Raw genomic sequence first — 23,339 nt, 5'->3', positions numbered from 1 at the left:
TATATATATATATATATATATATGCCCTCATTTGTGAAAAACCTTCCAAAGAAAATCATTCATCCCTATGTGATACAGCTAGGTTATGAAATAATGCACAATCAAAGCCATCCAATGTTGAGTACAAAAAGCTCACCTGCTGCATCCTGGGCCTGGAGAATACAGGGTACTGTTGCATGTGGACGGCGAGACCACAGCTGCCATAGGCCAGATCTACTCCACTAGCTGCCGCGGCTACACGGGACCCACACTGAGCGCAAGCTGCACGTGGGGCTCACATGTGTGGCGCAGGAGACCAAGCCCTGAGACCCAGCAGTGAGACCTGGGGAGCTAGTGCTGGGCCACGCGGTGGAGCGCAAGTGGCTGGGGTCCCCGTGTGGCAGCAGATAGAGCGCCACTTGTGGGAGAAGTGCCTGCTGAAGCTCTGCGCGCCTAGTTTATCTGGTGGCAGAGCATGGTTCTTGCACCGCCTCAGCCTTCCCCGAGGGCACACTGCTGCAGGTTGCCACCAACAGGCAGATCATCAATGGCTCCATTGTGAAGCGCACAGGGGCCATTAAGGAGCATTGTTTACCGAGCCTTTTGACCCGGGGCCTGCAGAGACTCTACCAGGGCCACACCCTAACAGTCACCCTTGGAGAATCCTAAGGGATCGTCAATCAGGGCCCGGCCCTCCCCAAACTCTCTCTGCTCACTCCTCACTTTCAATGAGAGAGCTAACATGAAGGCCTAGTGGGTGTGGAGGTGTTTGTCTGGCAGCTGATGCAGGTACAAGGAGTGAGTGGGGAGAAAGCAGCAGCCCTGGTGGATTGGAGCAGAACCCCGCCAGCCTCCTGGCCGGCCGCCTGTGATGCCTGCGTCACCCCCACGGAGCAGGAGAGGCCGCTGAGCACCATCACGTGTGGGCGTGTTTGCAGAGGACTGTGGGGCTTGCTCTGGCGGGACCTTGTCCAGCTTTCCTGCGGCTTCTGCAGCACTCTGACCTGAGCTAGACCTCAACTCCACCTTTTAAACACAGTCTTTGGGGCTATAATAAAAATGTTAGTGTTCGAAAACAAAACAAACAGCAAAAAAGTCACCTAAACTCCTATTCAGTCACTATTAAGAACCAAGTAATTGTTTCTTCTCCTTTGCAACCAAACTCAGGGTTTCAAAGGCATTTCTAATACAAGACTTCATTGGTTAAAGAAAATTATCTGATGTAAAAATGTAAAAATGAGAGAGGAGAGAGGAAGCCAACTTATTATTACTGTTGAGCTGTTTTGGTGCTTGTAGCCCATGTTCAACGGGGCAGATGCAGGTAACCACCTATAACAGGTCTTTTTTGGCCTTTGAACTCTAGAATCAAGTTTAATGGTTTTGATTTCTTTTACTATTCAAAAATGTTTTAAAATTTAACACATTTTTTTAAAATATAAGAAGGCAATCTGAAAAGGCTACATGTTATATGACTCCAACTAAATGACATTCAGTAAAATGCAAAACTATGAAGACAATAAAAAGATCACTGGTTTCTAGAGGCTGAGGCTAGGGGAGGAGGGATGAATAGGCAGAGCACAGAGACTATTTAAGTACAGTGAAAATACCCTGTATGACACCATAATGATGGAGACATTTCAATACACATTTATCCAAACCCATAGAATACACAACACCAAGAGTGAACCATTATGTAAACTATGAGTTCTGGGTGATTATTATGTGTCAGTGTAGGTTCATCAGTTTTAGCAAATGTACCCCTCTGAAGAGGGATGTTGATAATGGGGGAGATTATGCATGGGTGGGCACAGGCGGTATAGGGAAATCTCTGCAATTTATCAATTTGCTGTCAACCTAAAACTGCTCTAAAATAAAAACAGTATTAATTTTAAAAAACATTTTTTTAAAGCATTTAACCCAAATGGAACGGATATGGAGTTGGAGTTAAGAGCTCTGGCACAAAAACCACACCATCCCAAGTCCATACCTCAGATCCAGCAATGACTAGCTTTCAATCTTACACAAAAAACAAACCTCTCTAAACTGAGTTTACTATTTAGGAAAGTGGGGGTCAAAATAGTATGTATTCCAATGACCTGTCATAAGAATTTAGTACTATAAGACATATGGAACACTTAGTCCAGTGTGTGGCATAGAGTAGATGCCCAATAATAGCTATTCAATTTAAATTTGGTTCTTTCTTTCCAATACTGTTTATGTGCATGTTGGTGTTGGGGAGGGCACAAAAGATAAAATCCCAATATGTATGTTCAACACAAAATGAGTAGTTTTGGAATCTTAATTCTTCCTCTTTTTAAGTAGAGTATTTCCCATTCATATGTAGAGCTGTGTTATCAACTTTTTAAGTACTTACTCTTTAAAAAAATATTTTACATGTCTTGCTTAATTTTTATTTATTTTTTCTAAATTCTTTCCAATTAGCCCCCTCATTTATTCTTGATCACAGAGTTTAATCTATCACCTAATTTAGTTAACAATATAGGGGAGAGAATTAATCCATTTTTTTGTACATATGATCTTTACATTGACTGATTTATTCTCTGTCTACACAGACCAAGGGTGAAGTGGGCAAAAGTTGAATTGAGGCAGGATAATATTTACCCAAGCACAATAATTTCTTACTAAAAAATGATTTTCACTTTGCTTAATTGAATAATTATCTATAATCTCAATGTTTCCTCCATAGGCATGGATGAATCAAGAGAAAAATTTTGAATTAAAGCACTTTAATTAAACCAGAAGTCTTGAAATATATGTTTATTGATTGGTGAGATCTAGAATTTAGGGGCATTTATCTATAGAAAGCTAAATATAAATAAGTATAATAAAACATACATATATAAATATATGGCATTTGCTATTCCTGGTACCATGTACAATTATCAGAAGTCAAAAACATATTTGTACTTCATTCAGGCAGAACTTTAGACACTATAATTTTATAAAGATAATGTAGCAATAGTAGTGAATATATTACTTCCTTAGTAACATAAATAGCATTTTGTTAGACTTAAAATCTGAACACAACTACTTCACATTAGCAACAAATCAGTTATTCATGTAACAAAATTCATAATCCAAGTCCTCTTCTCAAAATCATATGGCATTTGTCAAAAAATAACCAGAAGTGGATTCCATTTATTACATCAGGATATTAACTTATTTATCATTTGGCATTAATCATTAATCTGAGCAGGACAGAATTCTACATCTAACACTATTGAGTATGACAGATTATGCATTCTTCATTAAAAAGTAAAAATCATTTAATATTACAACTATGATATGATATGAGGAACCCATTTAAATTTTTTCCATAATGTCTTACATTATTGCATGTCAAGGAACCAATGAAAAAGAGTAAAAATATAATTCACCAGAAGTCACCAGAAATTGTGGATAAAGTTACTTTGCAAAAGAAAAAAAATTAATTAATTAATGGATTTCTTGACATACAGCAATGATAGTTTTCTTCAACAAATGCTAAATAGTTAAAAATTTAAACCATGGGAAGTACTTACATGTACTAGATGTAGTGTCTGCAGAATAATATTAGCTAGAGTTTCTAGATTCTTACTGGTATGAATAAACTTGTATGGTAGATGCAGATATTAAGGTTTTTTTAAAAAGGTTAATATCTAACCATCACAAAAATATTATCAATAGGCATGATATTCTATAGCCAAATTTATCTCAGGCCATATTTTGCCTTTTAAGCTCAGATTTTGACAGGACAGAAAGAGACTGTAAAATCCTACAGACTTAAGGTAACAGTTTCTTTTCATAAACCTGATATGTAAGTTAGAACTACAATTTGTTAATGTATAATGAAAAATAAAAATGCAATACAGACTAATGCATCCTTAGTCTCCATTCTCTGAGTCAAATAATCAACTGGTAAATATGGCCTCAGAACAGAAGTTGTATGAATTGAATTTTACTGGTCACAGGTTAATCCCTCACAGAAGTTTCTCCCACTGGTGTATTAACAATCGTTTGAATGGGGCTGTCTGTATCCATCTCCCTGCTAGGGATGGTCTTGCTGATGTGGCCTTGAGAATAGACAAATTGCCATTGGCTAGATCTCTTTTAACTTATATACTTATGCTTACCTCTGTAAATCTTCTATTTTATTTGTTTTTTTTTAGTTTTCTATTTCTTTTAGCTACATTAATACATTTTATAAATATTCAGTCTATTCGTACCAACCCAGAATCTGTCATTTTTATGGCATGGGTCAGAGGTTTTTATTTTTTTGTTCAACAAATATCTATTCAATTCTTTCCTTACAGTAGAGCAGCCATGTTCTTTGGGTAGGACAATGGAAGGGGGAGACAGGGGTTATCCCACTCCAGATCCAGGTCAGACCCCAAAATTTCTAGTACAGTCAGGATACCCCCCATCTCCTCTCCCACATTGGTTGGTGCCGATAACCTAACCCAAAGACCATGATCACACCACCTCATTTCCATAGAGCTGATTTATAAAAGAACACACGAATCAGTTGAACTAAATGAGAAATAAAGTGTGGTGTGCTACTAACATTTGCAAAAGATGGCGTCTTGCTCTACTCAGAAAACTACCAGCACATTCTCCTCTTCTGGAAAGTGTAATGTGCAGATATTAAGGCTAGAACTGTTGTAGTCACTTTAATACTACATAGGGAACCAGCCTTAGGATAATGTTCATTCAGCAAATGACAGAACCCAAAGGCATAAATTGGTCTAAGGTCATTGGTATGCTTAATCAAATCAACCCTGAAGGCAATATAGGGAGGATTTATAATATGTCCACAAAACTTTTGATACATCTCCTTTAATAGATAGAGCTTAATTCCCCTCCCTCCTTTATTGAACCTAGGACTCAACTCTAACAGTGTGGCAAAAGTAACAGTGTATAACTTCCAAGACTAGGCCATAGAATGTATTGCAACTTTTCCTTGTTCTCTTGTTAATCCTTCCTCTCTCTCTCTCTCTCTCTCTCTCTCTCTCTCTCTCTCTCTCTCTCTCTCTTTCTCCTCTTTACATATTCTTTGGAAAGACAGCTACCATACTGAGAGGACACTCAAGTCAGCCTATAGAAAGGTCCACATGGCATGCAACTAGGGCCTTCTGCTAAGAGCTAGGAAGGAACTGAGGCCTTCTACCAACCATGATGTGAGTGAGCAATTTTGGAAAGAGATTCTCCAACCCCAGGCACTTGTTGAGACAACTGCAGCCTTAGCCAACAACTTGACTTGCAACCTCATGAGAAATTCTGAGCTAGAACCACCCAATCCATGACCCACAGAAATTGTGAAAAAATATTGTCTTAATCTGCTAAATTTTGGCATAATTTGTTAAAAGACATTAGAAAAATTATATACAATCCAACCTCTGGAATGTCTAAAAAGTCCATTAAAAAAAATCCAATAATTCCTCTTCATTTTGTTACTTTGAATTGGGGCTTACTTTTTTTTTAAAGATTTTTATTGGGGAATTGGGGGGATGGGAACAGTGCTGGGGAATTGGGGGAAGGGGAACAGACAAGTTGCTGGCTGCTCACGCTGGCTGCTGGCTACACACAGTAGCCCATGGCAACCCACTGCAGTAGGGGCTGCAGCCTACACTGTCGCCTGTCGCCGGCAACTCACGGCAGCCCAGCTCCAGGTTGAGCTGTTGTTCAGCATCTTAGCTATAGAGGGCAGTATCACTGGCCCTCATATGTGGGATCTGAACTGGGGCCCTCTGGCATCCCAAGCCAGTTCTTAACCAACGCACCACTCGGCCAGCGCTCAGCATCTTTTAATGTTACATATTGAACATGTGCAAATAAAACCATGAATTAATGTAGTAGCAATGGAAACCAAAATAGCTGAAGGGGATAAATAATTTACAAAAATGTTAACTTTGAGAAAATGTACANGCTCTTCCCGGGCGAGGCAGATCAGTCGCCGGCTTCTGGACGGCCGCTCACTGCGGCTGCTGGCTGCTCACAGGGGCTTACTTTTAGTTTCATTATTAAATAAAGAGTCCTCAATGTTACAAGGTAGTATTATATATCCCTACAGTGATCCATGACATATTAATATTCTAGCTTAATTCTAAAAGAAAATTGTTCATTATTTCCAAATTCTTGGGTGGAAGGAGGGCAAAAAGGAAGCATTTTCTTGGTAGTAAACAAAGTACTAGAAGGAATAGAAAGGAAATACTATTTTTATACAAATATGGGAAGTCACCAGAGAAAAGATGCTATTCTCAGGCAAAGTAGCTGAAGAAGGAAAAGACGTCCAACATCTAAAATTCACCACAGAATAAATCTCTCTCTACCAATTTGGTAGACTGGTCCTTTGACACTTAGGATGTTGGTTCTAAGTCTGAGGTTTTAGGTGTTTCAGCTTTTATCATAACTGGATTCAGACAACCATGTTAATGCCAGATTACAACACCTGAGATGTGAAGTCCAAACAAACCCAATCATGATGAGGATGTTTGGCAAAGGGCTAAAGCCTTCATTATTCTGAGGAAAAGAGTAAAGAAAGACGACATGCAAGGAAAGAACCAAGTCAGTTGGTCAATGACAAGAAATCCATATCAGGGGTGAGAAGAGAAACAGGACTGTCTCAACATCTGAAAAATGGTAAAGATCAAGTAGGCTGATGTTCAGTAACTTAAAATCTTGATACAGAGTATAGTAAACTCAGTTGCTAGGACTCATAAAAGTTAAAGTATAAGCCAGTTGTAGAATGAAGCAGAAAATGGTAATGCAACAAAGGAACCCAGTGACCCAGACACACAGAAATAGAATTGGCTCTAAGCTAAGCTAACAGGTGTGCATTGAATGGGTCCATCTGTCAAGATAAAAGAACAAAGATGATGAACAAAGGAAGCAATTATTTTAGTGACATTTGCTATGAAACTGTACTGGCTTTTGCATATTTTTATTGACTCTTGTAAAATCTATGGTACATGTGTAAATATGTCCATAATAGAACCTCCAATAATATTGTCATATTTTTACTTTTCCCAAGGTTTCCATTACTTGTATTACTCACTGGTGTTTTTATTCTGATTTGGGAATAATGGTTGATATTTATTTCAATATTACATGTCAAGCTATTAATATATGCTTGGGGAAGCATTGTTTTGTTTAAACACAAAATCTGTCTAGAATGGATACTATTATTTTTCCTTTTAAAGATGAGGGATCTAGAATCAGAATTCATACAGTTCTAAATAATAGAGTCAAGATTCAAATACAGTTCATATGCCTTCTAAGACTTTATTGCTTTCTTTAGTTTCTGAGAGATGAAACTGTTCTAAAGACAAATCAAAACTTTACTTACTGCACTGATTTTAGGAAAATAAAATTCCAGCAATTATTTAGAAAGTTGAAATTAAACATTATTACAGTGCTTTGCCTTTGTGTTACTTTTATCATACTAGTGAAGCAGAATCCACAGGTCCCTTATCACCTAGATAATCACTCCTCTTTTCTCTGTGATTTTCTTACACAAATAGTGCTTTTATGAATAGTGCCTTATCAATACATATGCTGAATACTATTATTCCTCTTCTGCTTTTTTCCAACCCTTCCCTTCATGTATGCATTGATCCAAGGAATATTTATTCAGCATCTTATAAAAAGATATGTTTCTGCCCCCACATCTTATAAGATATTTGACTAGAATATGCAACCTTCATTTAAATAGAAATAAACAAACTGGTCCATAATTTGATGACATATATATATTAGAAGAGTCTCTGCAATAAGCTTCTAGTAAAAATTAAGGCTTTATAAATTAGAGTTTTTCTGCTAAATTACTAAAATGAACTCATATGAGATTAGAACCATGAAATTTTTAAAAATCCAAGTTTTAAGTATTATTTTTTTATTTGGTAACTTCATAGCAATATACCAGATTCAAATTTGAATGCAATTTCCAGGAATAAATTTATATGCAAGCCCTCCTATATATGACTATATTAATCCAAAGCAAAATAATAAAAATATTTTCTGTTCCTTGATGCATATACAAAATTTACCAGTGCTAAAGAACAAAAACAGGGGGTGCCAAAAAATGCATACAAGTGGACACTTTGGTCAATGTTGCTCAAGCAATAGTTCACGTAATTAGAAGTGTCTGGATGCTGACAGTAACCACTATGAGCACTTCCTATAAACACAAAAGTCAAATGTGACCTGCATTCATCTTTTATTATTGGTATATATTGAGTATTACAATTTTAATAGTTTTTTCCTTTCTTAAAATGTGTATACATTTTTGGCACCCTCTGTATGTTTGATTAAATATATTCATTTTCAAAATCTAACACATTTCTGTTTCCCCTGCTCTGATTTTTAATTTGTATTTTTATGTCCATCGTGTAAAAGATGGGCTTTCTTTTGCTTTTATTTTATTAATGGTCTGTAGTGGAGCACACATTTCACATTCAGTGCAATGTTTTCATAAAAAGAATTTACATATTCTAAAATTAACATAAAATTTTCTGCTATTTATGCATCTTATCTGGGCATACTGAAGGCAGGTAATGGCCTGTTTGTTTATGTTACAAATTGGAATAACTCAAGTTATTCATACATTTCAGCTGCAAATCCATCACTTTGATCTTTTTATACTTCCTCTTATGTATTTGTGTCTTAGCAGTATATCTCAACTAGGCACATTGAGACAGAAGGTTAAATGTTTGGTTTAATGACTGTAAACTCCAGGGAAATGGTCTTCAATAATTTTTGTTAAGAGATGCAGTATTTACTGCTATATTTTAGTGAAGCCTTTCTAACTTCATCTTCATCAAGAGTAGAATTAACTATCTTCATTTCTGCAGCAAATGTTAATGGGCCTTCATAGTTGCTCCACCATTTCCCCGTTTTCTCTCTCCCACTCCGGTTAAGCACAGTACCGCTTGCATCCTTGCTAGGCAATTGGAAAGGTCAAGAGAAGCATGCTCCATTTTCACTTTTGGAAGTCCCAGGTATATTTTTTTAAAAAGAAAAGAAAAGAAAAGAAAGGGAAGTAAAACAAGAGTTCCAAAAATAGTGGTATACCTGAAATGCTTACATTTAAAAAATTAATTATTTGGTTTTGGCACATAAACACAAATACAATAAAATTTATGCCATCCTAAGATAATTGTAGGATTATAAAAAAATAATTAGTTAATTAAGTAGAACATTTAAGGCAGAGGGGTTCAGCAAAAAGACACAAAACTAAAGTTCTATAATGGAAATGTTAGCCTGATACGGTATTTCTGGGGTCTTATATGTACCTTATTAGTAAAGAATGTAAAAAGTCTAAATTTGAGGCCTTTCATGGGTATGATAATTGAACTAAATACCCTTTTGTCCTAGGTTGCATCAAGTTCCAAAACCAATCAGAAGCTCAATATAACAACAACGAAATACCCAATGCTGAGTATATCATCCTTTTCTATTTCTTGGCCTGATTTCCTATTGCCTATAAAATATTTTGTTTTTATTACAATCATGCTTAAGAGAGATATGGCTTTATCACATGTGAATTTGAAACAGCATTTAAAATTATAAAGAAAAACATAGCTTAGCAGTACTAAAAATATTCTCTACAAATTTAATTCTACTTCCTAGTCACACACAGATTTGCTTAGTGACAATTAAACTTAATTAATTACCTCAATCCTCTTCCAACTGCAAAGACATTATCTTTACTATTAACATTAATAATGTTTTCATTAATATTCATTGAATGCTTACTATGTTCCATACACCTAGTAACATTTTATATGAATCATCTCTCTTTATTTTTACACCACTCATTTAAGTAGGATTATTTACTAATTTTATAGACATAATATCAGTTGCATACTTAGCAAGTCTGAAACCTAAAAAAATGGTTAATAATTGTAGCTTCAGCTCCATGGAAAATAAGAATTGCATACCTACCCTGTAACGAATAACTACAACTGCCTAGACCCCCTCAATCTCAATTAAAATATAAACAATAAACTATTTGATAGTGAAAGGCATGAATATTGAATATAAAAATCTATGCATAGAAAGCAAATATAGTAAATGAAAACATGAAAAATATTACTTGAGAAATAGTTTGATTTTGACCATCACGGCTCACTCTTCAAGCACCCTTTTTCAAATCTTGCCATATGGACATGCCATCTTAAGTTAGACAGTAAGACCAAACCTGTTGCCATCCCTCAGGCTGTTTGATTGCTTCCTGCAAAGCACTGAGGGAGGACAGCACAGGTGGCTGAGTAGGTACAGAAATCTTACGGCTATGTCATGTCATGAAAAACCTGAAAAGCAGCATCACTTGAGATGCTGCTCAAATGATATATTATGTCTGTAAAGTACGTGGTTCACCAAGTACTCTGGAGTATGCTTTATTTTTTCAAACGTTCTTTTGTGTTGACGCTCCAAAAGACACATGGGCAGGGTCATAGATGGAAGGGGCCTAGGTTACCTCTCCAAATAAGCAAAATATCTACAAAGGAAGCTTTGAGTCTAGTGGGGGATTTAAAGACTATGAAAACAAAACGATTATGATGCATCACTGAACCAGAACTCAAGAAAAGAGAAGCTTTTGACGCTCACCTGGCAACGTACCTGTGTAGCCGTGCCAAGTGCCCATTAGGTATTAGGACTTTGATATGTAAATCTAGACTTGGATTCATCAAAATTAATTACTACTGTTGTCTAGATGTAATATTTTCAACACATGGATACTTTTAGGAACTGCTGTTTTCTACATGATAGTGCTCTAAGTATTCCTAATTAGAAATATTGGTAACTTTATTCCAAGTTCTTATCCATGTAAAGATTGGGCTCCTTACCACCAATATTTACCTTAGTTCACATTACTAGTGAGTATTCTTGTGTCATTTTATATAAAGTGTATTAACTATTATGAAGTCTACGATGGGACTATATTAAACCAATTATTTCAGAATTCTTGATGAAATGGCTCTTGACTGGGAGCCGGAAAATCTGGTCATCTGCCTCGCTCTGACATGATGTGATCCTGTGATCCTGGCAAGTCTCTGAGCCTCCCTTCCCTCATCCATCAATGAGATGATAGGAGTTAGGTGACAACCACAGGGGAGGGAGAGAAGAATAGATCTTTGTTTCAGCTCTAAATGTACATTATATAAGAAGTTAGTGTAAGAAATCACCACTCACTCTCCTAGACAAATATCTCAAGGAAACTTAAACAAAACCTAATGCTCATTTCATTAATTTTACTAACTAGCATATCTCTAAAGTTGTAAGGCAATCTGGTAAAGGAGGGCCCTCCGGCCCAATTCATTTGGGAGGCAAATTGAGGCTGCTGTGAAAAATATGCCACTAACAATGGCCCAGCTTTAATGTGAAAGTTCCCTGTTTATAAAAACAAACTCATTGCTTTTTATGGATTCATAATCATCTCAATGATTCCTGAGTAAACTTCACATTGATCATCTACCTTATAAAAGTTGAAGCACTAAACATAAAATCTACTCAATAGTGATGTGGTGTGGTCTGAAACTAAAAAGACTTGTTTATCCTCTCAGTAAAGAGCCCAGTTTTTGTTTTTGTTTTTGTCCCCCTCCCCCCCGTTGGTAAGAATGGAATACAGCAGCATCTCAAACTGATGAATTTGAAGTAAATACAAAGGAATATGCAGCAGGCATGCATCTGCAAGATAAGGAACTAATGATTCTGGAAAAAAATGGCACTGCTCCCATTAAAATTTGGAGACATGTTGTTCATTGCTCTGCGTGCCACAGACGTCTAATGCCTGCTTCCTCACTGAAGGGAAAATTAAATTGCATTTATTAATGAAGTGCCTAGCTGCAAACCGGAGCTTTCCAAAACACAATGCAAAAAATTGCTGTTTGAAGGTAAACAATTTGAAATTCAAACTTAATCTCACAGCTAAACATTTGGCTTATTACATGTAAGAACTTTTATAAACATGCCATTTTTCTATTGTGTTTGTAATTCACAGATTTAATTTACTTTCTGCGCCTTCAGAAACATCGTCCTCTTTCCCTCTCGCCCAGGTTCTATGAGATATTGCTTGGGATATCTTTCTCAATGTTGAAAATATTTGTTAAAACAAAGAATAATTTTGCTAAAGGGCTTTATCAAACCTTCATCTGATGTAAAATTATTACTGTTGAGTGTGTCATCAGGCAAAGACATATTTTAACTCAAAACATAAATATCATAAAATGGAAAGAGCCCAATAGTTGATCACCTTAGAATTTAAATGTCTCAGCCTAGTAGGTTTTCTGGAAGAGAACCTTCAACAGGCTTTGTTTGTTTGTTTTTTGCAAGAGATAACAAAACATTTCCTGGACAGGAATTAGCCTTAAAGCGGTGGGAGGAAGAAGTTCAAGTCTGGCCCGAGAATAAGCCCACATCTAAGAAGAGGGCTCATTTGAGTGGTGGTAACATTGTGCTTCATATGTTCTCTGGTCTGAATTTTTCTGCTGGAAAATTGTGCCAAAAGCTAGAGGTTAAAACAAAAAATGAAAAGAAAAAAAAGAAAGAGCTGGATCCAAAGTTATTAAAAGTGCAAGAAAACACTCTTTTGTGGCCTCTATAGCAGACAGAGGCAAAAGTGGGGACAGGATAGATTCTCATTTAAGGAACACAAAGTCAAAACATGAGCAAGAGCATCAACAGGAGAATGGCAGGATGACTGCAAGGGAGCCACACTAGTCTGCGTCCAGAAGGGAAGCAGAGCTGCAACAATACCCTGAGCATGTCGGACTCAAGAAGGTGCTTTCCTGAGCATATGCGAGGTTATTAAGGCCCACAGGACGAAGTGGCATATTTCTTTTCTGACATCTACTTGAAAATCAGATTATAATTCCTTTGATATATTACTCTTATTTTTTCAATAGCCATTTTCCTGAACATTCTCCCCACTCTTGGAGATTTGATGATCCAACAAATCCTTTTCTGCAATATTTTAAAGTGCAGCTATGTTATCACCTAAGTGCAACCCCTTCATTCAGTCATACTATAGGTCTTTCCCCCTATATGAAAATGTTCACCAGGACACCCGTTTTAGCCCACTGCCATCTCTTGCTTTAAAGCCACACTGAGATCTCCTGGGATATGAAATAGATAGCGGTATGTCATTGCTTAAATTTATTCTTGGACAACTGACTGTGGCTAAATAAGTCCCACAAAGTGAATAATCTCCAAGGTTCTCTCAAACTTCAGGGTAATGGCAATAATGTAATCATCATATACTTTCAAAGTGGATGAAAACATACAACAGTTATTATGGTCCTTTGTATCAACTTCTGCTTACCTGATATATCCATTTTTACCAGAAATAATTCTTACCTGTTATTAATAAATGAACTCTCAATACCCACCTAAGACTGCTTGCTCCTATCCATTAATTAAACATCTCTTTGTCTTCTAATTCCATTCTTATCCAACCTTTGGTACAAAATACTAGCTTGCAGTTATGGAGCACCAGCCATGGATCTAGAAGCATGCCAGCGCATTATTCTTCCTCAGAAATCTAGCAAGATGGGAAGTTTATATAGGAGGGAACTGCAGTACAAAGGGTCATAACCTACCTACATTCATGTAGCTAGTAAGTTGCTGAACCTGTATTCAAAATGATATCTATATTGGTCAAAAACCTATATTCTTCTTGCTTATCACAGGGCCTCTTAGTTTAATGTGTCCTTCCACAAAGAAAGTAGAGTGTAGATCTTTAAAAGTGATTTAGTCCTGGTCCAGGTGGGCTACCAGCCCCCTCATGCTTTCTGAAAACATTTAGTCATCCCTTACCTCCTCCACATCCTGTTTGTTTTCCTCCTCTTGTCTTGTGTCCAGCTGCCCTGTTACATGTTCCCTTCCTCTGCTGCTTGCTTGATACATTACCACAGGCATTCAAATACTTGCTGGCCAACTGGTTATAGATGCGTCCCTAAACCACACAAATTAGTTCTATCAACTCTTTTCCTCCTTCTCTTGCTACTTAAAACTGAGGGCTTGATTGGAAGAATCCAGAGGCAAAAAGATGCTAAAGACTCTCACAATTTTTTTAACTTGTGCAGCCAAGGATAGATAATATTTTTTTCAGGTTTAAAGCAAAAAAAAATTTTAAAAACCTTGAGTACATCTTGCACAATTTATAGGCAATCTAAGCAGGAAATGATAGTCCAAATGCCTCATCTGTATACAAATGTATAGTTTTCAAAAATCCCTTCTGGGGGTGTTTGGTTAGCTCAGTTGATTAGAACGTGATGCTAACACCAAGGTTGTGGGTTCAATCCCCACATGGACCACTGTGAGCTGTGCCCTCTTTAAAAGAGTCAATTGTGCCATTGTAGCATGAAAGCAATGTGTAACGAATGACCATGGCTGTTTCCCAATAAAATTAAAAACAAAAAAAAAACCCTTTCTGATAATCATTTCATCTGACCATAAGAATGATTATGGGAGGGAGAAAGAAATGTGGTTCAAGTGACAAAACAAGGTTAAAAGATTCCCTCAAGGTCACACAGCAAATAAACATCAGAAAATTACCTAGAATTAAGATTATTTTATCCCATCCCAGTTGAGTAAATTTTCAATTGCAACTATTCAGATACCTACATTGAAGATAATTAAATAAAACACTTAAATACTTATTGAGCATTTATTTTGTTTAATTCCAGGCCTTTTAAAGGATAGAAAGTTGTACACATAAACTTTACCATCTAACCCAGGGGTTTGTAAATGCTAGGGAACCACTGATAGACTTAGAACTCCATTAAGTTCAGAAAATTATACACAAAATGTAAATTTTACATTTTCCTGAAGAAGTTTGATAGTTATCAATTTTCAAAGTGTCTATGACAAAAAGAATTTTAAAAATCACAGATTTGGAGCTAACGATCTAGTTAAAATACAGAATAATTGAAATCTTACTGACTTCTACTGTGAATTAACTGTCATGTAACTTGTTCAAGTCTTGGTTTAGATTGAGATAGACAATATAATGCCAAAATTGCCTTTTTTTTCCCTAAAGATCTCACATATTTTCAAAATCACATAATTTGAAAGTGCCATCTCAAAGATTTTTCTTGAATAAATAAACACTCTTTAGGCTGTTTCAAGCCTTTCATTAATTTCTGGAGCTCTGAAATAGTGGACTTCAACAATTTTTAAATATTTTTTTTGGTTAATGCTTTTAATTACATGATAATAATTATATAATTTTCACTAGTCAGTGTTTTGTATAAAGCCATCTACAACATACAGAATTTTCAAATGCAACAATATGTATCAAACTACATAGATATGGAAAGTTTACCAGACATTGTGAAGCTTTATCTTAAAAATACCTTCAGGAAACTAAACATTCATTCAACCAGTTCTCCCACCCACTTCCTTCCCCACCCTCCCCCTCTCAGGGGTGATTTCCACCTCTCTTCTTGGGCCCACACAAGTTTTAGAGGCAATCCCCAGTGTTGTCACCCTGAGAAGGTGTTTCCCTTGTGAGACTGATGCCCTGCTCAGACCCTCTGGCTCAGGGCGGTGTTATGCCAAGAGCTCTGGGAACCTTTCCTCCGCTTGAATCAACTGTTTATGACACATGAGCCATGCACCCCTCTGATGTTTGTTAAATTTTTTTAATTACATTTTTTGGGATAACTTTGGTAAATAACATTATATAAATTTCCAGTGTACAACTTTATGACAGCTGTGTACTCTATCTATGTACTCAACTTCGACAATTGTTGTCAGTGTTCTCACCACTTTTATGAAGAAGATTTTTCAGAGGTACTCCACTATTCCAGAAGTGCTTCCCCAGCTATTTTTTGGGATGCTCTAATTTGGACCTCTACATAAAAGCTTCATGCCGAGGTGCTTTATTGAAAATAACAGCAATCCCCATCTTGGTACAAACAATCAAGGAAGGACAACATTACCACTGACTGAGACTTTTAACACTGGTTGGGGCAAGTAACAAATCAGCTCCAAAATGAACAAAGGTCTCTAAGGATAAGCTCCAAGATATCCTAGGGGAGGGGATTGGGAAACTTGTATGAAGTTCATGAGAGACTGGACAAGGCCCCAGTTATATATTCATCCCTAGCTGAACGTGAGGCAGAAAGTGAAAGCTGGGGAAGATGTGTAAAGGGTTGGAACATTCAATGCATTCTCCAACCCAAACACAGATTCCCTCAGCAACAGTTGGAAGCCCATTGGCTCAAAATGTTTAAATGCAGCCTGTAACCAATCATTGGCTGACATTTTAGCTATGCTAACCCAGGAAGGAAGCAACACCTAAGAAGGCAGGCCGAAATAAAAACAAGGAGCAGAGACATCAGTGGCCACTGCACACTCCACTGGAGGCCCCGTCTATAGAACTAACCCAATCAAGTCATTAAATAATCAGACAAAAAGCACCAGCAGCAGCAACAACAATTACCACCACCCATGGGCATAAGATCAGAATCCATAGTTGCTACAATAGATCACCAAAAATACCCACTTTTCAAACAAAAACTACACCACACACAAACAACAAGAAAGGGTCATCTATGCATAAGAAATGAAGCAGTCTATAGAAACCAACTCATTGCAAAGGAATGAAACTCCTGCAAAAGCATTATTGTGAGTTACCAAGGATTGAACATGCTGCAATAGAGCCTTAGTTGTTCCTATAGTCAAGAAAACATCAGAGTTTCAGAGAGTAACTCGGGTACCCTAAACCCTAAAGTAGTCTAATCTTACCATCTGGGCACCGGTCCATATATAATACTTTAAATACCAGAAACACCCATTCTTCAGTATTTAACCCACTGGCTATAATTCCAATCACCCAGTCACTGCAGCTGTCTGTACCACTTGTGACTCCTGCTGTGATCATCTCCACTGAGGATGGCATACAAATTGGGTCTGGAGGGATGCCATTATAAACTGGCACTGGAGTTTTGCCCTTCCCAGTGCTTAACACTGTAACTGATTAGGTGGAAAGGCATGGAAGAGTGTTTGGGCAGGAAGAGAAATGCCTTGTTATCTCAAGGAGTCTATAGTTCAGTGGGGCTGGCAGACTGCTCCTGGTCCCAGCGTCTGCATTGCCTTTCCCCTTAGAGTTGATAATAGAAAACGATTATTGACCATGTAGTGTCTTTTTAAAAGAGCAAAACTGAGTAAGCAAGAAAACACCAATAAATAAGAAAGAGAAAACGGTAATGAATTTAGTATGTTCCCATTATTCCTGCCATAAACTGCATCACTAGACTGGTTTTTAAAGAGCTCGCACTAGCACTTTATTTTCTCACTTTTGTATTTTCACATTTATAACATCAAGTTGGGCCACTTGGGATTTGTGTTCTATATGGCTGTGATTGTTTTAAGTAACTTTGTTACGAAGGCAAAACAGAGCAGCAGCAGTGTGGCCGTAATCTTCCACATGGATGCCTAGGGTGAGCACTTTCTCCCCAGGGTTTCTGTGGGATGTGGAAGCATCTTCCCTCCATAGCAGCATCTTGGGCTGTGAAAGTCCACAGGAGAACTACTCTCTGGAGATACAAGAACTGTGAAAACCAAGGGAGTGAAGGCAGGAGAAAATGGCTGCAAAGCAGTAGGGCTAGAAAGGAAGAAAGGAGGGAATTGAAATGTCTCAGGAGAAGGCACACTAAAGAGAGGAGAAAAACTTCAATAAGGTGTGAATTGGCAAATGTAAACTGAATCTGATACAGGAAATCAGTTTGGGGTAAGTTACTCATACCATTGTTTAGGAGGCAGAACTGTGACTTACTGTCAATCTATTATACAATCTAATAAACACAGATTTCTGCTCTGTATCATAAAGAATCCAGAAGGAAATCCAATCCTCCAAGTTAGACCAAATCCAGCTTAGTCCAAAGCCTACCTCTTCCCCGGGTAGGCATTTGATTTGTACTTGGAAGTAGAATCTTTTATTCACAGTTCTCTCTAATCCTAGAGAGCATCTGTACATTGCTTGTTTACTCATAAGGAACATTTTCAAAAGGATTTAGTGGATTTAGTCCTGCATTTTGAATTTTAAAATATTAGAAGTTGCAAATCAAATAAGGAAGGATGAGGCAAAATATCAATAAGCTCTTGTATATTTTTCCATTAACTACAAAATCTAACTAAGCAAGAAAACATACTCCCAGCCCAGAGTGCTCTTCCTCCATTTCTTCATATAATTACCTCCTTAGCATCCTTTAGGACTCAAATGTTAAGGCCACCAATTTAGAATATCTGGCTTGGGCTTCACGAACCTCTTTATGTTCTTCGTACATATAATTATTTATTAGTTGTCTATCTGCCCTATTTAAATGGAACTTCAGTGAGAACAAGGACTATGTTTGCCACAGACTCTAATACGTAGACAATGTATCATAAATACCTGTTGAGTGAATTCTTCTATCAATAGATAAGAAAATGTATTATGTGGCTCTTCAACATAGATTATATTTCTGATGGTAGTAACTCTGAGCTTCAACAAACAGTATCAGATAAACTTCGTGTGTTTATTCTCTTCCAATATGTAAAACACATTCATTCCTTCTTTCATAAATTGAACTGATTTTTTAAGCACCTATACTTTAACAATTGTTGTTTAAGATTTTGGAGCACCAAAGGTAAAAATGTCATGGACCCTGTCTGGAAGAACCCACAATAATGAATATTCTGGTGGTTATACAGATTTTCATGCAACACTCTTGGTCCTTGTATTAATCAGTGCCATTGTACATGCTGACCCCATTTTCTGGAATGCCATGGTAGCTTTATTGACTTGAAATACCTTCCTCATTCTCCAAAACATACTGAATGGTGATGCTACGTGCTCCATTTCAAATACATACACAGGGAAACAGCAGAGGCTTTTACAACTGTCATCTAGAACCATTGTCTGTGAAGGTAAAGAAAAAAACAGGTGGAAAATATTGACAGTACAACTTTTCTGAAATAGAATGTCTTTGAATTTTTGATGCAAATACAAACACAGGAAACCTTGAAGATATTAGGCAAACTGATATTTAGATTACTAGGCTTAGATATTAGAAGACAGTTGGTGATGGATGACTAGAAATGGTTAGAAACATCCCTTATCCTGTGGGCTTAACTGAGAGCAATTTATCATTTCAGAAGTATAGACTATGAGACAAGAGTTTCTGCCTTAAAAAGTGTGTAAAGGTTTAGATCCTAAATGCTTTCTATTTTCTTAGTGAGAACAGAGCTTGAGGATAATGCTACCATAGAGGCTTTATCACTTAAAATTGGATCTTGTGTGAGTTCTCTCCATAGGGCTTAATTCAATCCTTCCTTTTATAAAAGAGATAAAAGAAAAATAACAGAACTGATTTTAACTACAGAATAAAGCAAAAATCACTGACAAATGCAAAATCACTGACAAATGTAAATCATAATTTTGTCGAAAATAACAGAGACAGAAATATCACTGTACTTATCAAATACCCTTAAAATCTTTGTGTATTGCCAAAATGGCATATAACAGTGAAAATCATAAATATAATTTACCACATTTCAGAGAACCATGTGGGACATTATTTATACTTGGTAGTAACTTTTATAAGCAACTGTAACATGTTTTGGAAATAGAGTAAAAGCCTAAACTCTGTTCTGTCAACCACTAATTTGTTGGTGAAAAAAAAGCATTCTGGAACTCAATTTTAGCTCTAGAATAGGGATGATATCCTAACTTCCTCATGGGTTAATTTGAAGATTCCCTTCACCTCTGAATGCCTGGAAAATGTATAAAAGTATTATGCATGCCTATGTTACCCTAAATAGTCACCTTCAAATACCTAAAAGTTATGACTGGTTTTAACAATAATTCATCCATGTTTTTTCTCTAAAAAGTACATCTTAGAGATGACAATACTGCTGAATATATTTTAATAAGTAAACTTTAATAAAATGTTCAATAATGGAAAAACATGACATTCGCACATAAACAATCAGTTATTGGTGGCTAAGTGGACTGGCTGATTTTGGTAAACTTCCCTTCAGCAGCCCTCACTACAGAGGAGCCCTTCTCTATTCGGCACTTCGAGCAGAAAGCGTTGTCTAAAATGGCAGTGTCTGATCATGTTGCTCATGAACTATTCTATCATGTCAGATCCCAATCTCCATGTCAAAGTCCCTCCTCAGGAGGCTGTGACTCCTGACTCCCTCCCCCATTTCCTCTAGCCATCAGATATTCAGCCATCAACACCCTCTGATGGCAGGTACACCTGTCTCACTACCCTCTCTCCTACAAACTCTTCTATCATTTAAGCAATAGCAGAGCCATTTCCTGTTTTGCCCATTTGAGAGGTCATTCTTTTCCACTTCAGATTTCTCTATCTGTAATAGAATGACTTATTCAAAAGACATTTGCCTCCTGCTGTCCTATAAATTCCTTGAGGACAATTGCATGGCACTTTTTTTTCATGTATCTGTAATGTGTTGCCCAATATTGTCAATATAGCAGTGGTATATAAAACTTTATTAACAAATACACACCCGAGCTTCTCTCTTTTCTACTTAGCCCTCCGTGACTACTTAGAATGAGGATAGCGAAGCCTGTGTCTATCCTGTTTAGACACAGATTGTTTTATTGCTCCCTGACTTAATGCCTGTAATAATTGCTTCCACTCTGCACCACCCCTCAAGTCCACTCTCCATATAGCAGCCAGATTTATCTTCTTAGAGCATAAATTAGAACATGGCCTTTCCCAGATTCAATTACTCCAACGGTTTTGCACAAGCATTTAGAATTAAATTCACACTCCCTTTCCCGACCTTGCTGATAATAATTTCTATTAAGAAGAATGGTCTTGCACATGTCTCCTTCCCCACCTACTCCCTCTTTCCCTTTTGTTCACTATACCTCAGCTGCAGTGGTCCTGGAACTGCAGCTAATTCTCAAATCCAGCTATTTAATTGACCATTCTCTCAGCCTGAAGCTGTCTGCTTCCAAATCTTCACTTGGCTAGCGAGCTTAGCTCCACTGACACGTCCTCTAAAAGCCTTCTGTTAGCATCAGATACAGAGAAGCTGCCCCAGACACACTCTATCACACCACCCATTGCATGTTCTTAATAGTTTTTCAAATTATCTATCTGATAGATGAGTATATGTTCGTTGTCTGCTTTCTCACACGGGGTAAGTCCCACGAGATTAGGGACCTCATCTGTTTTATTTCCCAGTCTCCCTAGTGCCTAGAAGAGTGTCCTGTGTACAGGCATTCAATACATGATTATCGAATAAGTGAATCAATGAAGCTGGTTTTGCCTCCACACTCCAGCTAATGAGTATTTTTTTAATATGCTACAATTTTATTCTGAAATATCTCTATTTTTATATTCTAAGGGCAAACCCAAAGTAACAACTACAGGAATCATGGTTTAATCATCTGTAAATCTATTCAGTCTAGTATGAGTCAGACACATAGGGAGCACTCAGTATGGAATTCCATATATGTGCAATACATGTAACCATTTAATCTCATATGTGCTCAGAAGTTATATGTCTATACTCAGCTAATTGCAAATGCCAACTTTAGAATGCTTTACTACTGAGGTTTATTTTTCAATTTGTTCTTTTTGATTAAAAAGAAAGCCATCCTGTGTTTAATTTTATAAAAAAAGAAGTTAGATTCCCAGGTTAATGATAAAAATTTATTTAGCCCATCAGCTTTTGAACTATAAAAGAACCTTGTAACATTCTTATCAAATCTGACCTCAGCATTACTTTATAAAGAAAACATGCAATATTGATTTATTTAGATAATCTACTTTCCTTGTTCATTTGGCTTATTTGTAAGTATGAGCAAAATTATATTTTAAATAGCTACCTATCTCTTTTGAATAAAATCAGTTTGGGGGATTACTGCACATACATACACATACACAAACACTTTATCTCCAATGTTCTTGCTTTGGTATGTTTTAGGATTTTAAAATCTTGTTTGCTAATGATATAAATAAATCTTGTAATTATACTTGTATTTATTTTTCCCTTATCATGAAATCAATTAAGATGATTAGGTCACTTTTTCTGAAGACTCTTACAACGTTCACATTACTAACGAGTTCCCGCTCATGGTCAGAATTAATGCCAGAATCTTCATTCCTAAAATGTTTCCCCTATATTTGGAATGATAAAACTGTTTAGGAAGTAAATTATTTTCTTTCAATTTGCTTTTAGAAATTTGGGATTTCTAACAAGTGTCCCAATAGGTGAGGTTCTCTATTCAAAAAACTTCCATTGCCTCTCCTTTTTCTGGAATCTGGTTTAGGAAAGCCTCAGTCATACTCCATTATGACTGAGGCATTAAGANAGACTGAAACCTAGCTTACTCTGATGTCAAAGCTGACATTTTCCATAGCACTTATTTTCCTCTAAAAGTAGACGAGCTTGAACATCTCAAGCCCCTTACCATTCAGGGCCTGTTTTTCTTATCCAAAGATTTCCCAGCTTCCCTCAAAGTGTCTCAGCCACTCCAAGGTTGCTTGACAATGCAGTGCCACCTGGATTCATCCTTTCATAGAGATATCAAGTGACTTATATGCCACATTATAGAAAATGCAAGCAAACCTTTTGAAGGTGTTTTTTAATTTATGCAAATAAGTACAACATAGCCAAATAATCTGACATAGACTGAAGCTTATCGTTAACCAAGCCATAGACCCCAAATCTGTACCACAATGGACAGTTAACACAAACTCATTGTCATCCTGTAATCACTTCAGAACAAGGAGATAAATCATAGCTTTACAAAACTGTTGCCCTATCTAGTTAGTGGGTGTTTGCAATATTGTTATCATTTTTATTAGGGCTATCATTAAGTACTTAAGAAGCACTTTATTTGTTAGTAGTTTTCTATCCCACCACCAAAATAAATTCTATAGCAGTTGTGACTCTGTTTATCCTCATCTTAAATATTAAGAGAATATTGATCCAGAGATGATTTGAACTGATCATCAAGTACCTCTTCCCCCTTAATAAAATGGTTCTTCTAATGGAGATGATAAGCAGGGACAAGTGAGATCAAAATATCACCACATGGACAGACAAGTTATGGGAAGAGCTTTTCTGCCCTGTTAAAGATGACCTCAAGAGCAGGCACTATATATGAAAGACTATGACTAAGGAATTATGTGCTTCTGAGGTAATCAGTAATAAGTTAAGTAGCTGTGTTTCCAATAGAAGCAGATGCTTTGTGATTCAGCAATCTGAGAATCAGTGAGCCTTGTGTGGAAATGTGCTATAAACAAGACCAAAGGTCTGAGTTATAAATGTGAACAATGTAATGCAATTTCCCTAAATACTGACCATCTCTGCCAGCTTTCCAGCTC

This window comes from Hipposideros armiger, unplaced genomic scaffold, assembly GCF_001890085.2.
Source record: "Hipposideros armiger isolate ML-2016 unplaced genomic scaffold, ASM189008v1 scaffold_184, whole genome shotgun sequence".
Lineage (NCBI taxonomy): Eukaryota > Metazoa > Chordata > Mammalia > Chiroptera > Hipposideridae > Hipposideros > Hipposideros armiger.
The sequence above is the reverse complement of the archived record's forward strand: the minus strand, read 5'-3'. Positions refer to the sequence as shown.